At 44.8% G+C, this 12,919-nt stretch overlaps 1 protein-coding gene across 1 annotated transcript in view; it reads right to left on the bottom strand.

Moving 5' to 3' along the window:
- Nucleotides 1–12,919, bottom strand: part of TACO1 (translational activator of cytochrome c oxidase I) — a 742,329-nt gene that overhangs the window by 87,307 nt on the left and 642,103 nt on the right. The gene's annotated exons all lie outside the window — the stretch shown is intronic.

Below are 12,919 nucleotides of genomic sequence, written 5' to 3'. Positions count from 1 at the left end.
CTCCAGACTTTCGAGGGATAAAACCTGGGCCTCTGAATTAGAAGAAGGGCCAGCAGTCTCACAGTCTCTACCTTACAACCCAGAGGGGCTTGTGACTCCCTTCGATTTGATCGAAAATTCTCCTGGCTCTGTGAACTGGACTCAGGAGTAAAACCCCATATTCCAGTGTCACCAGTCTGAGTTGGGGAGTGGCAAGTGTTGAGGGGCTTCCCAACTGGATGGAGCTGTGACCTGGCCGGGCGCCTTTGGTAGTGATTTCTGTTACCACTATCGGGCCTGCCCTATAGGTCTGGTACTTTCCTGTGAACAAGTGCCCTCTCTTTGGGGAAGCCAGTTCCCTGCGCAGGTACACATTCTTCTGGGACACTGCCCAAACTTCTGTGTTTAGTCACTCTAGGTGCTCCTTGCTTGGGCTCCCCAGGTCCCATCCTGTGGTGGTCAGTCATTCCAGGTCCCACACCTGGCCATTCCCAGGGGACCGAGCAAAGCCAGGGTCTGCTGCCTGGCCACCACCATCTGCAAGCCAACATGAGTTACCTCTCAGTGCCTGGAAGGCCTTTATTCCCTTCTGACAGTAAAAGTTACTCCTTCAGCAGCTACTCTTCAAAAAAACATGACCCTCAGTGCCTGACAGTGATTTTCCATTTAGGGATACTGATGGCCATTTCTCTCACTAAAGAGAGGGAGGGAAAGAACCTCACAAGTTTAATCTCTGGTGGGATGATCCTTCATGTCAGAATTTTTGCCCAAGGGTTTTTGCAAAAGTTTTTACAGACATTGCTGTTTTGACAGTTTCCCACCAATATCTCATGCATCCTTGCCTGGCCTGGGGTTGGGGGTGTGGGTGGTGGGGCTAATTCCTGGGAACCTTCATGACCAGGAGGAACCGGGAAAGGGGTGATACTTTCAGAGAAGCTGATGTGTCGGGGGCATTTTCTCCATGTGAAACTCAGCTGGGTCAGGAAACTTACAGACCACAGCTTGGACACAAAGACAGCTGAGGAAACCAGAGGAAGTGCTACTTACAGCTGTTAGCAAACACTGGTTGCTAGGAGTGCGTTAGTGGGGCCCCAGGAAAGGAAAGTAATTTGTCTAGGGTTACAGAATAAATCAAGAGTGAAGTCTCAAATGGAAAAAAGAAAAGTTTATCCATGGACCTGTCACATTTACTAAAGTAAAGTTAGTATATTCCTTTCTGTTGTCTAAGAGCTTTACACTGATCATTTCATTTAATCCTTATAAAATCTCTATGAGGTATGCAGAGGTATTAAAAATATTTAACCACCAAATAAAACAAAACACACAGGGGAAAAACAAAACAAAACAAAACTAACAACCAGCAGAGCAATGGAAATATATAGCTCAATGCACAGATCAAAAATTTAAAAATATATCCCTTCACCACCCCCTCTTTTATCTCTAAATAAACTAAGCTACTTAACTAGTGATGTACGTTTTTATGCAAGTTGTTAAACAAATCATTATCATAATTTCCAAAATTTTTTTTGATGTTTAGAAATGGTTGGTGTGGTCTTTCGATACAGAGCTCGCTGGGATGACTTGATATAGAGAACCACCTTGATCTTTTCCAATGAATTCTTTGAAATAGATGGCCTTTGGACAATGTGTAGTCTCAGATAAATAGAATTTCTCTTCACATCAGAATATTGTGCATGGTAGACATTTCTCCAAAGAAAACATCCAAATGGCCAACAGACACATGAAAAAAGTGCTCAACATCACTCAGCATCAGGGAAATACAAATCAAAACCACAATGAGATACCACCTCACACCAGTCAGAATGGCTAAAATTAATAAGTCAGGAAATGACAGATGCTGGTGAGGATGCAGAGAAAGGGGAACCCTCCTCCACTGTTGGTGGGAATGCAAGCTGTTGCAGCCACTCTGGAAAGCACTATGGAGATTCCTCTAAAAGTTGAAAATAGAGCTACCCTATGACCCAGCAAATGCACTGCTAAGTATTTACCCCAAAGATACAAATGTAGTGATCTGAAGGGGCATGTGCACCCCAGTGTTTATAGCAGTGATGTCCAAGATAGCTAAACTATGGAAAGAGCCCAGATGTCCATCCACAGAATGGATAAAGAAGATGTGGTGTAATATACACAATGGAATATTGCTCAGCCATCAAAAAATGAAATCTTGGGATGCCTGGGTGGCTCAGTTGGTTAAGCAGCTGCCTTCGGCTCAGGTCATGATCCCAGCGTCCTGGGATCGAGTCCCACATCGGGCTCCTTGCTCCGCAGGGAGCCTGCTTCTCCCTCTGCCTCTGCCTGCCATTCTGTCCGCCTGTGCTCGCTCTGTCTCTCTCTCTGATAAATAAATTAAAAAAAAAAAAAAGAAATCTTGACATTTGCAACGACATGGATGGAGCTAGAGGGTATTATGCTGAGTGAACTAAGTCAATCAGAGAAAGACAATTGTCATATGATTTCACTCATATGTGGAATTTAAGAAACAAAAGAGAGGATCATAGGGGAAAGAGGAAAAAATAAAACAAGACAAAATCAGAGACGGAGACAAACCGTAAGAAACTCTTACTCATAGGAAACAAACTGAGGGTTGCTGGAGGAGGGGGGATGGGAGGGATGGCATAACTGGGTGATGGACATTGGGGAGGGCACTTGATGTAATGGGCACTGGGTGTTATATAAGACTGATGAATCACTGACCTCTACCTCTGAAACTAATAATATGTTATATTTTTACCAACTGAATTTAAATTAAAAAAAATTTTTTTAAGTTTTTTTTTTTTTTTTTTTAATTTATTTGACGGAGATCACAAGTAGGCAGAGAAGCAGGCAGAGAGAGAAGCAGAAGCAGGCTCCCCGCTGAGCAGAGCCCGATTCAGGGCTCTATCCCAGGACCCTGGGATCATGACCTGAGCCAAAGGCAGAGGTTTTAACCCACTGAGCCACCCAGGTGCCCCTAAACAAAAATTTTTAAAAAGAACATTGTTCATGGTGTTAAATCTTCAACCCTCAATAAGCAATAATAATTACAAAATTTTAAAACATTTCAGCCCTTATAACGATGTTTGTAGTTTTTCTAAATCTGGTATCTATCATCTTATATTTCTAAATCACAAAAGTTATTTAATCTGTTAGTATAATATTTATCCTTCCATAAAACTTTACAAATATCATTTGGTAAAGTAACAGGATTCAACGCATTTGAGTGACTGTAGAATTCACTTATTTTCACTTCTGCCCCCAGACAGCAAATGTATTTTCACATAATAATTTTTTTTTTAAATACCACAATTTTCTTCTGGGAATCGATACTTTATTTTGTTTTGTACACACACACAGGTGGTGTGCCATGTTTTCTACCTTTCTCTAATATCTTCTACTTGTCTTTCATCAAATTAATCTTGTAAATCTAAAAGTAGTGTCTCAGTTAGAATATCACTGAGGATAGAGCTCCCAAAAAGGTCTCATTTTCCAAAGACTTCACCATCTCCGTTAACCGTAATATGCAAGATTCTATAGTTCCCAAACTGTTTGTGCTGTAGGCACTACCAGCCTGCACAGGTCCAAGAACCTTCCAGTTTTCACCATCGTCATGCCCAAGTTTTGAGATACTTACTTAACTGTCTCTGAGGTTTATTTTATTTTATTTATTTTTTTTTAAAGATTTTATTTATTTATTTGACAGAGAAATCACAAGTACACTGAGAGGCAGGCAGAGAGAGAGAGAGAGAGAAGGAAGCAGGCTCCCTGCTGAGCAGAGAGCCCGATGCGGGACTCGATCCCAGGATCCTGAGATCATGACCTGAGCCGAAGGCAGCGGCTTAACCCACTGAGCCACCCAGGTGCCCCCTGAGGTTTATTTGATGAAAGGTGGTAAAAACAGAATTCCTTGGGCACACACATGAAGGTTTCAGCATGATTCACATCCTTAATGACATCACCCAGAAATGACTGAAGAGTTAGACACCCCCCCACACACACCTGCCCGAGGACCGGTTCCTAAGCCACAGAGCCTCATGTGAGTTTCATGAGTATATGACCTATGGGAGAGTGACAGAAGGAGAAGGGAAAGGCCTGAGAAGTAGGGCTGGACAAGGGAAGTAACAAAGGAAAGAGAGGGATTCAGCTGATGTACAGCAGATCTGGGATAACCGGGATGCCTAGCCCTACCTAGCGATGGGAGCTTGTCATGAGATGAAACCCCAACTCCCTCCTCCACTATATGCAATCACTGGGGAACACAGGTCCACCTTCAACCAAAAATTTACTTTAGCATGTGTTAAAAGCTTTATACTTCTTGGAAGAAATTTGAAGTGGCTTCTACCACACCAGCTAACGTCAGAATCCCTGCATCCAGAGCTGTGTCTTATAGACCTGGAATTTTCCCTCTGGATCTACAAGGGTGCAAAGAGAGGCACAGGGCATCCCTGCTCTTTTGCTGGCCATCACAAAAAACCGCAAATACTTATGTGCTCATCGATTGGAAACTAGTTATTTAAATTCAGGCACTTCTTATAATGGTTTTCTTTTGACATCTGGTTCTTTTATTAAATAGTTTTATTGAAATATACATATCATAAAATTAAAAGTATGCTAGTTAGGTGGTTTTTAGTATAACCACTAAGCTCTACAACCATCACCACAATATAACTTTAGAACAATTTTACTACCCTGAGAAGAATTCCCATACATGATGAGATTTTTTGGAGATTTTTTTAAAAAAAATGAGGTAGTTTGGGGCGTCTGGGTGGCTCAGTCAGTTAAGCGTCTGTCATAATCTCAGGGTTCTGGAATTGAGCCCCACATTGGGCTCTCCACTCAGTGAGGAGTCTGCTTCTCCCTCTCCTTCTGTGGTCTCTCAAATAAATAAATAAATAAAAATCTTTTAAAAAAAATAAAAATGAGGTAGTGCGAGGGGCGCCTGGTGGTTCAGTTGGCTGAGTGTCCAATTCTTGATTTCAGCTCAAGTTATGATCTCGGGGTCAAGAGACTGAGCCCGACTCAGGCTCCATGCTCTGCATGCTCTGCATGGAGTCCGCTTCAGAGATTCTCTCTCCCTCTTCCTCTGCCTCTCCCCCCGCGCTCTCTAATTAATTAATTAATTAATTAAAAAAATTTTAAATAAGGTGGTTCTATATAAATGGAAATATATTCATAATGGGCAAAAGGTGCAAAAAAACACATTGCAAAAATTTATAACAAATTATCCTATTTATTTACGATAGTATATACGAGCATACATTTCTCTATAAAGTTATGTTTATGTATTTATTCGATTTATTTGTATATGCATAGAGTGCTATATCTGGGAGTTTTATTTTATTTTATTTTACTTATTTTTTTAAGATTTTATTTATTTATTTGACAGACAGAGATCAGAAGTAGGCAGAGAGGCAGGTGGGGGGTGGGGGGAAGCTGGCTCCCTGTTGAGCAGAGAGCCTGATGTGGGGCTCGATCCTAGGACCCTGAGGTCATGATCTGAGCCGAAGGCAGAGGCTTTAACCCACTGAGCCACCCAGGTGCCCTTATTTTATTTTTTTAAGATTTTATTCATTCATTTGACAAAGAGCACAAGCAGAAGGAGTGGCAGGCAGAGGGAGAGGGAGAAGCAGGCTCCCTGCTGAGCCTATGTGGGGCTCAATCCCAAGACCCTGGGATCATGACCTGAGCCAACGGCAGACACTTAACTGACTGAGCCATCCAGGTGCCCCTGGGAGTTTTATTTTAAATACGTTTTTCTAGGCTATTTTTAAAAATTTTTATTTAAGCGATCTCTGTACCTCATGGAGGGGAGCAGCGCTCAAAATCACTACCCAGAGACCAAGAGCCTCATGCTCCTCCAACTGAGCCAGCCAGGCGCCTCTGTATACTATTTTCATGCTACATATTTCATATAATTTTTTACATCAATGATATATTGTTAGTGGGAATAACAACCAAAAGTGAAATAAGCAACGGGGGTGTCCAAAGCTGATACAGAGATCCTTAGAAGCTGCTGGGAATAAATTTGAAAGCAAAAGAAACGGTTTTGTAGCTAACCTAATATTTCACTAGATGGCGCCATTGTCAAATTTCTGTAGTTTCAAACGGGCGGGGGATAGACAGGTGGACCGCATTAACTGTTTCTGCCTGTAACCAATTGTTTTTATTACTGTTTGCTTTTCTTTTAAGTCATGGGGTGGGGATGGGAGTGAGGGGACAAGTTAAATCTCCCTTCAGAAACACTCTATTATTTCAAGCCCCCGGGGTAAATGAAATGAATGCTTAGTAAAGGAATTTAGTCTTTAGAAGGAAAATACAGCCAAAGGCATGTAAAGACTGACAATAGGCAGCTAGCTAGTTACTCTCCCCCAGTCCTGTAAAAATTCACCACTCATACCCGATTATCAGAAATGCAAAATGCTGTTTGCTGCTTCAGAATTCTCCTTAATTCTGAGCAGGCTGGGTTTCCTACCTTTTCACCCATCAACAATCCCTCCAATTATTCTTATTTCTCAAATCTCACTATTGGGATAATTTTATCCAAAACAGCATTAACGAAGTCGTTAATGATTTTTCTATTTTCTATGTATGTGTGTATGGATTTGACTGATTAAAGTTCCTAATGGACAAGGAACAGCCTTGCTAAATTGATGTAATTCCAGCTAAAAGCAGAAGGAACTTGAACCGGGTGGTAAGAACAACGATCCTGGGGTCGGCCCCTGACGAGCCACGGCACCACCGGCGAGTTACTGTAGCTGCGCTGACATAGGACTGAACCACGGTGCATGAAAAACCACTTAGCGCAGCCCTGTAAAGGCCAGTTACTATCATCTGTTTCTTCGGCAAGAACCACCTCATCCACAGGCAGCCTCGGGATAACAAGAATGCCCACGAGAGCTTCCCTCCCCTACTGAAAATGCCTATCACCCTGTTTATATAGTTGGTGAACTAAGGAATGGGATTCTTGGGTTTCTCCGTGTACAAATTGCCTCTGCCCCACTGTTTGGGGGCAGTTTTTTGTGAAACCCTCTGGGACTGAGATGTTACCACGAAAGTAAAGAGTACAGAGTGGAATATTGAGAAGTCCTTTTCCTTCCAGAAGAGAATCAGTTCGCAGATCTCAGGTGAAGCGCGCTGAAAGAACAGATCATCAGAATTTTTATTTTTTTATTTTTTTATTTATTTATTTGACAGAGAGAAATCACAAGTGGGCAGAGAGTCAGAGAGAGAGAGAGAGGAGGAAGCAGGCTCCCTGCTGAGCAGAGAGAGCCCGATGCGGGACTCGATCCCAGGACCCCAAGATCATGACCTGAGCCGAAGGCAGAGGCTTTAACCCACTGAGCCACCCAGGTGCCCCTAGGTGTGCCATCCTTAAGATGGTGCCCCTCCTTGGGGCACCTGGGTGACTCAGTGGGTTAAAGCCTCTGCCTTCGGCTCAGGTCATGATCCCGGGGTTCTGGGATCAAGCCCCACCTCGGGCTCTCTGCTCATCGGGGAGCCTGCTGCCTCCTCTCTCTCTCTCTCTCTCTCTGTCTCTCTGTCTGCCTCTCTGCCTACTTGTGATCTCTGTCTGTCAAATAAATGAAATCTAAAAAAAAAAAAAAAAAAAAAAAGATGGTGCCTCCTTAGGAGCAGGGAAGTATGGACTTGTATTTGTAGCTCTCCCACCCCATAAGACTTGAACTGCAGGGCAGACATTAGCAACGTGTAGGACGGGGATGATTTTAGTGTTGGGAGCGCTCAGCAAACCGAGGACTGCTGCAAATTCCCGGGTTTGCATTGTGGTGTTTCCGACTTTGGGGTCTTGCCCTCCGCAAGCCCTGAGTCCCAACAAAACAAACCTATGGCAACGGTTTGAATTTGCACTGGTGACCTCTATGGGTGTCTCGGTTGCTGGTGGTTTTTATAATTGTATTTTGCCAGGAGCCAGTGTAGAAAGAGAGTGGAGAGAGTGTGCAGAAGGAAAAGCTTCATTTTTCTTTAAGCAATCATGGTATCTAGGCCCTGTGCTAAATTTTCAATGAAGTGTAATTTACATGCCATAAAATTCACCCATTAGAAATGTACACTTCAATGACTTTTAGTTAGGATTGCCAGATAAAATATGGGATGCCCCGTTAAATCTGAATTCCAGATAAACGACTTTTTTTTTTTTTTTAAGTGTAAGTGTGTCCCATGCAATATTTGGGGCATATGTACACTAAAAAACATTATTTGTTACTTATCTGAAATTCAAATTTAAGGTCTTCATGGCTCTCATCAGAGACTCATTCATTCCCCTTGCCAAAATCAGACTGTTTTTCCAAAGGAAAATTCCAGGTTTTTTTGAAAGGTCATTTGTCTTGAGCCTCATTGTGCTGTGTTCTCTTACCTCTTACCTTTGCATATGCTATTCCCTCTGCTTGGAATGCTGTTCCCTGATTCTTTGGTCAGTGGACTCCCCAGTAGAGATGCCTGACCCCTCCTCCTCATTGGTTCAGACACTTGCTCTCTTGGCTCCCACAGAACTTACTACATACACCATATCATGGGGGCAACGCAGTGGTGGTAAGAAAAGGCTCTTCTAGGCCCAGACAAGCTGTGTGACCTTGGGGGACTGACTGATTTCTCTGAGCCTCCACTTCCTCATATCCAAGTTGGGGAGAATAACAGTGCATGCCTTATAGTGTTTGCAATAATTAAATATTAACACAAATAAAGTGCTTAGAAAATGCTGGCATACAATTAGTGCTCAGTAGATATTAGCTGTTACAGAATTAACTCTCTTAAAGCAGGGCCATCCTTCATGCTTGTCCTCAGATCAAGATGCTCAGCTCTGTGTGTCCAGTGAACTCTGAATTCATGCGTGGAAGGCAGTTTTCCAGCTACCATTTATGCAGCGGCCGTGAAGGTTAGGCACCTTGACCCGTAATGTTTCAGTAGGTCATGCCGTGACAGGGTCCAGGTGGCCAAGAACCAGCATTTGGCCAGCGTAGCAGGCAGTGTCCTTGAATAGCTCCCTTGGGTTGCCTGAGAGCCCTTCCCAACCCCCTGCCCTGTCCTGGCTAGGCCTGGGAAGTGTCTGCCTTCTCGGCGCTAGGCCGGAGGCCCTCAGCCTTACCAGACCAGCATGATCCATTTAGTCTATAAACGGTGACAGATTCCAGGAACACCTATACCTGTAACCCACAGGCTGCTCAGAGGACAAAAGACAAACCAAGCCCCCTGGTGGGCGGCCAGTCTCTCCTGTGGTTTCGCTTGAAAAATGAAACCACACTCTTCATGCAAATACTTAGATTTAAACTAAGTTGTGGAGCCGCTGAGTCCCTCCACTGAAAAACATCCTCCCTTAAGTCTATAGAGTCAGAATGCAGACCGCTGGTTGCCCGGGACTTGGGGGAGGGATCGGGGATTGACTGAAAATAGGCAAGAGGAAACTTTTGGGGTTCTGGAAGCCTCCTAAAACCAGATTATGATGATGGCAGTTGCACAACTCTCCCTATTAGAAAATAGAGCAAATATGTACATAAATATAAATATAAATACAGCTGAAATTCAGCAAAAAACCCAAACCAGGACAATCAGTTAAGTTGGCATTCCAGCCAACTGTTTTAACTGGATAAGTTGTCTCTGGCCAGTCTCTCTCCCTCACCAGGCCTGTTCTTCTGCTGTAAAAAAGGCTGATTTTCACCATTACTATCATGGTTTCGTGCGGGGCATGACAGAAGGTCGTTTACTGAGGAGCCTTCAAGATGGCGCCCAGCCACCCAGGGTGAGACCGCGCTGGGCCTGCTGGGTGGCCCACACACCCGTGCCCCTTACAGGCCTTTAAGAAGAGCCCAATGCCCTTCCCCGGTGCTCTCAGGAGCAGAGGGTTTTCGGTGTGGATTTCCATCAAGCAGAGACCTCCTCTTGTTTCCTCTACCTGTGTGGTTCTGGAGGCTCAGCTTGGCGAGGCGCCAGGCATCCAGCCAGCTCAGGAGCTGGGAACGTGTTTGCAGGGAACTGGGGGGAAGGAACAAAATCCTCCTGCCGGTCTCTCCCTCATTGGCTTCCTCGTGATTTATCGCTATGGAAACTGAGCTCTTTTCCTCTTTGCTGGTGGCTGGTTGGGGGCGCACATTGTTGATGCCATGGCTCACAGTTCACAAGTTCCTTCCTCTTTCCTGTTGCAGAAATGCCCCAGAACAGCAGTTCACACCTGAAGAGCTGGATCTTGGGAAAAACAATCTCATTTGATTCCCCAGGGGGCGGGGGGGGTGGGGGGCCTTCTGGGTAAGTGGCAGCCAGAGAACCAGAGAACAATAAGGCCTCTGGGGCTGAACTGGGGCCCTGCTTTTCCCCTTCCTTTCTTTAGCTTTCCTAGCTAGGAAAGTTTTCAAAAATGGATTTGCAGACAGTCGCAGGTAGCCTCATGTTAGGGGGCCTGAAAACTTCAACTCGACGTCCCTTTGTGTGGACAAAGCCTTCTGCAAGGGCAGGGCCCATCTGTTTGTGGAGACCCCCAAGGGAAGTTTGTGGCTGGGAGGATAAAGCTGCAGATGCAAAGGAGGGGAGATGAAAAGGGCCTGCGGTTGGCCTTCAAGGGGCAGGCACCCTCTGTCATCATCAGTCACTTCCCCATTCATGTGAGTTTCAAGGGTTGTCAGCTGGGCTCTGGTGACAGCTGGCTCACCTGGAGTTGGCCCAGCACTCAGGCTACTCTTGGGAAGCCTAGTGCCTGGGTCAGAGCACCTTGGGGCTGTCATCGCACATGCTGTGCCACATGCTGGATGTGAGGACCCAGGACACATGGTAAGTGGGGATCCCAGATACAGTGAAGGAAGCTCCCTTGGCCAGGAAGTCTTGAGACATGGCCAGGTTCAACGGGCCCCTCTCTGGCGGCACGGGTAAGTCATGGCCAACTTCAGGGACATCTGTAAGCCAGCCAAAGGGGTGGCTCTTTGGCTTCATCCTATAGGGGAAGGGGGGCCCAAGGATACCTCATATTTTTCCATTTCCCTGTTCCAGAGAGCCAAAGGAGGATAATTTCCTGGTCATAAAATTATCTGGGAGGGAAATATTCCACTTAGGAGCTGGGCCATTTCCGTGCATCTCTAGAATCATGTTCAAAAACCCTCCTTGACCTCTTTGAACATCCAAGATCTTTCTTAGGTCTCAAAATGTTTCTGTTCACTTTACACCCAGGATGCCCCTTTCTTCGGAGCATGTTTGCTCCTTGTCGCCCCGGGGAAGGATTTCCAAGTTGTTTCCAGGTTCTAAGTAGCAGTGTAAAAATTCATGTTTTATTTCTGTCAGTGGAATGGCCTGAACCTATAGATCCCAGGGGAGCTCCTGCGTCAGGGAGAAACAGATGGTGACAGAGACACAGTCTTGCCAAACGCCTTCAGAGCAGCTCAGATCACCTCTTCCTCATGGTACAAGAGAATGAGCCTCTTTGAGGAGGACATTCTGGTTCTCCCTGATTCACTCTGCGCCTGTGGGAGCAGCAGAAAGAGAGGATTTTCACATAACGTTCAGCTTGAAGGGTGTCACTCCCCATAAGACCTCAGGAGAATTGGAGGGTTTGAGGCCAGAGGGGCCACCAAATACTGTCATACTCCAACAACTGTATCACAGCGGTCAGCCAGAGCTTGAATCCTTCAGTGACAGGGACCTGATCCATTAAAAAAAATTTTTTTTTAATTTATTTATTTAACAGAGAGAGAGAGAAAGAGAGAGAGAGAGAGAGAAGGAGAGCAAGCAGGGGGAGCAGCAGAGAGGGAGGGAGAAGCAGAAGCAGGCTCTCTGCTATACAGGGAGCCCGATATGGGGCCCCATCCTAGAACCCTGGGATCATGACCGGAGCCAAAGGTGGATGCTTAACAGATGGAGCCACCGGAACGCTAAAAACAAGAGATTTTGATTGACATAACAGTAGATTTACATGCATTTGTAACAAATGATAGAGAGAGATCCCTGCACACTTTGCCTGCTTTGCCTGGTTTCCCTCAGTGGTAACATTTTGCAAAAGTGTTGTCTAATGGAACAACCAGGACACTGGCATCAATACAAGTCATGATCTGTTTAATCCCCCTATTTCTACCTGGACTTTGTATCTGTACGTGTGCAGCTTTAACACCTCTGTGGGTCCGTGTATCTGCCGCCACAGTCCAGATAGAATTCTAGCACAACAGGGATCCGACCTACAAACCTTTCACAGTTATATCCGCTTCCTTCCCAGCCCCCATCTCCAATCTCTGGAAACCGCTACTCTGTCCTCTGTTTATACAATATTGTTACTTTAAAGATGTTAGGGAAGAAGAATCATATTTGGAGGGATTAGCTTTTTTTGCTCAGCATATTTTCCTGGAGACTCATCCAATTAATTGCAAATAATTTTTTCTTTCTTTTTTTTTTTTTTTTTTTTTGGAGAAAGCAAGCAAGCATTTGGGGAGAGGGGGACAAAAAGAGAGAGAGAACCATCAAGCAGACTCCCCACCGAGCGTGGAGTTGGATGCAAGGCTCCATCCCAGGACCCCGGGATCGTGACCTGAGCTAAAATCCAGAGTTGGCCGCTTACCCGATGGAACCATCCAGATGTCTGTAGTTTCTTCCTTTTTATTTTCTTCCTTTATATTGCTGAAGAATATTCCATAGTATGGATGTACCACCATTTATCTAACCCTTTGCCCACTGAAGGACATCTGAACGGATTCCAGCTTTTTGGGGAGAGCTGGAATTACAAATAAAGCTGCTTCGAACGTCCACGTGCCGGTTTTTGTGTGAACCCATGCTTGTTATTTCTCTGGGCAACTGGTGACCTTTTAAACGGCTCTAATTAAAGCAGACCCTTGAGTTTCTTGAGGAATTCCTTTGGAAAGCCACATGCATCCTTATATTCTCCATATTAGAAACGCTTATCCGGGCTCCCAGCTTCGTCCTAAGTCACATGGATCTCACATCTGTCCAGAAGCACTGTTTC

This window comes from Mustela nivalis, assembly GCF_964662115.1.
Source record: "Mustela nivalis genome assembly, chromosome: 17".
Taxonomy (NCBI): Eukaryota; Metazoa; Chordata; class Mammalia; order Carnivora; family Mustelidae; genus Mustela; species Mustela nivalis.
The sequence above is the reverse complement of the archived record's forward strand: the minus strand, read 5'-3'. Positions and strand labels throughout refer to the sequence as shown.